Source organism: Elephantulus edwardii, unplaced genomic scaffold (assembly GCF_000299155.1).
Source record: "Elephantulus edwardii isolate Elephantulus edwardi_28Jun2011 unplaced genomic scaffold, EleEdw1.0 scaffold00443, whole genome shotgun sequence".
Classification (NCBI taxonomy): domain Eukaryota; kingdom Metazoa; phylum Chordata; class Mammalia; order Macroscelidea; family Macroscelididae; genus Elephantulus; species Elephantulus edwardii.
The window spans coordinates 603,948-607,001 of NW_006400193.1; the positions used below are offsets into that span (position 1 = coordinate 603,948).

Below are 3,054 nucleotides of genomic sequence, written 5' to 3' on the forward strand. Positions count from 1 at the left end.
GTCAGAGGCGGTGCGGTTGGCGCAGGATAGAGCAGGGTTTAGGGCGGTTGTGCATAGGATCGCTATGAGTCGGAAACGACTCGACGGCACATAACAACAACAACAACAATATTTCCAATAAAATATTGAATAGGAGAGGTGATAGTAGGCATCCTTGCTTAGTTCCTCTTCACAAAGGGAATGCCTTTAAATTCTCTCCATTCAGAACAACATTGGCTCTTGAGTTTGCATATATACTTTTTACTATGTTGAGGAAATTCCCTTCTATTCCTATTTTGTTGGGTGTTTCAATCAGGTAAGGGTGTTGGATTTTGTCAAAAGTCTTTTCTATATCAATTGATAGGATCATGTGGTTCTTGTTCTTTCCTTTGTTAATGTGATGAATTACACTGTATTTCTTATGTTGAACCATCCTTGCATACCTGTTTTGAAACCCTCTTGATTATGGTGAATTATTTTCTTAATATATTGTTGGATTTTATTGGCCAGGATTTTATTCAGGATTTTTAATTGCAATACATTTATTTTATTAATTTTAATGAATATTTACAAAGATTTTGGATTTCCACTCATTCAGTTGCACTTTTCTCCCTTTCTGGCCCTCCTCTCCAGTTCACTCCTTTCTTTGAAAAGTAAAAGAAAAATTCTTTCATTGGTATACAATCCCCCCGCAACCCTCCTCTGCCACTGCCCTGAGTATACTCCACTATGCAAGTTTAATTCTGGACTCTTGTGATAACCGTAACACCGTATCATATATTGCTTTTAAATTGTTCTCTCCATCATCTGTTTCAATACAGCATACATAATTTATCCAGTGTTTCCCAGTATTACCCCAACCCTGATGTCAGTCCCATTCTAAACAGTGGCACCATGCAAAATTTTCCTTTTGTGACTGACATATTTCACTCAGCGTAATGTCCAGGGTCACCCATTTTTAATAATATTGCATGAGTTTCTTGGTTTTCAATGCAGTGTAGTATGTCATTGTGTGAATATACCACAGCTTCTCTATCCATTCTTTTGTTGATGGGTACTTGGGATGTTTCCAACTCCTTGCTATTGTGAACAAAGCCACGATAAACATGGGTGTGCATATATTTGCTTGTATGGCGGTTATGGTCTCTTTTGGGTATATTCTCAGTAGTGGAATACCTGGGTCAAATGGTATCTCTATTTACAGCTTTTTGAGAAAGTGCCATACCGCCTTCCACAGTGGTTGCACCATTTTACACTTCCACCAGCAATGAATAAGGGTTCCAGTTTCTCCACAACCTCACCAGCATTTGTTGCTTGTTGTTTTATTAAATTTTGCTATTCTGTCTGGGGTGGGATGATATCTCATAGTTGTTTTGATTTGCATCTCTCTTAGAGTACATTTCTTCATGTGCTTATTGGCCGTTTGAATGTCTTCTTTGGTGAAGTGTCTGTTCATATCCTGTGCTCGTTTTTCAATTGGGTTATTTACCTTTATCATGTGGTGCTCAGCTGTTTTATAAATTCTAGATATAAGTCCCTTATCTGACATGTCATTACCAAATACTTTTTCCCAGTCTGTGGCTTCCCTTTTTACCCTGTTGGAGATGTTTTTGGATATGTATATGATTTGATTCTTAGGACGTCCCATTCATCTATTTTATCTTCTTCTCGTTGTATATTTTTCAGAGTACTTGGAAGAATGTTTATGTTGTGGATTAGGACTACTAAAGTTCTTCCAAGCTTTTCTTTAATGAAGTTTATAGTCCTTGGTTTTAGTCCTAGATCCATGAGCCACCTTGACTTGGTTTTTGTATATGGAATGAGGTGTGGATCTTGCTTGAGTCTTTTGCTCATAGTTTTCCCAATTTTGCCACGCCATTTATTAAAAAGACTGTCGAAGTGAGTGGCACTTTTGAAATGTGTGGCTATGGTTGAAACTGCTGTTTGTGGTCCTATGGAAGTTTTATTGTGACTACTGTTACACGTACTTCACTCATGACTCAACATCTGTGAGAAAGACACATTGCAGTAGCAGGAAACACAAAGAGAATGTGGAAGACTACTATAAAAAATGGATTGAAGAACAAGCTCAGAGCCTAATAGACAAAACAACGGCTGCATTTCAACAAGGAAAGATACCTCCTACTCTGTTTTCTGTGACTCCTCCAGCAGGTGCCATGATCCCACCTCCACCAGTCTCCCTGGCCCTCCTCACCCTGGTATGATGCCAGCACCCCATATGGGGGGTCCTTCTATGATGCCAATGATGGGTCCTCCTCCTCCTGGGATGATGCCAGTGGGACCTGCTCCTGGAATGAAACCACTCATGGGAGGCCACATGCCAATGATGCCTGGGCCCCCAATGATGAGGCCTCCTGCCTGTCCCATGATGGTGCCCACGGGGCCAGGAATGACTCAACCAGAGAGATAAGGACAGAGTGCAGCTTCTTTGTAACAGTTTTATATTACTTGTACTACTTTATCAGGAGATCCTGGTGCTGTGACTGTGGGTGTTTTCTAACAGCACAAGGAAGACTTGCTCCCCTTTTCTATCACAGAATAGTATGAGTGGAGTAATGAGAAAAAGGATTAAAAAAGCAATTTTTGTGTTGTGATAGGTGAAAATAAAATTGTGAACTTAGTTAAAAAAAAAAAAGACTACCATTTCCCCACATGACTGATTTCATCTCCTTGTCAAAAATCAATTGACCATAGGTAGATGGGCTGATTTCTGGGCTCTCAATTCTATTCCAGTGATCTATGTGTCTGTCATGGTAACAGTACCATGCTGTCTTAACCACCACGGCAGTATAGTAGGATTTTAATCAGGGAGTGAGATGCCTCCTACATTTTTTTTCTATTTTTAAGGAGTGCTTTGCTTATTTGGGCCTTCTTTCCATTCCAGATGAAACTGGAGATTGCCTTTTCCACCTCCTTGAAGAATGGGATTGGTATTTGTATTGGGATTGCACTGAATGTGTAAATTGCCTTTGGTAGTATTGCCATTTTCACAATATTGAGTCTTCCTATCCATGAGCAAGGGATATTCTTCCACTTTTCCAGGTCTCTTTTTGG

The 3,054-nt window shown here is 39.8% G+C and overlaps 1 pseudogene; it reads left to right on the forward strand.

The window, feature by feature from the left end:
• Nucleotides 1-2,410, forward strand: part of LOC102860100 — a 10,165-nt pseudogene extending 7,755 nt beyond the window's left edge.
• The last annotated feature ends 644 nt before the right edge of the window (nucleotides 2,411-3,054 follow it).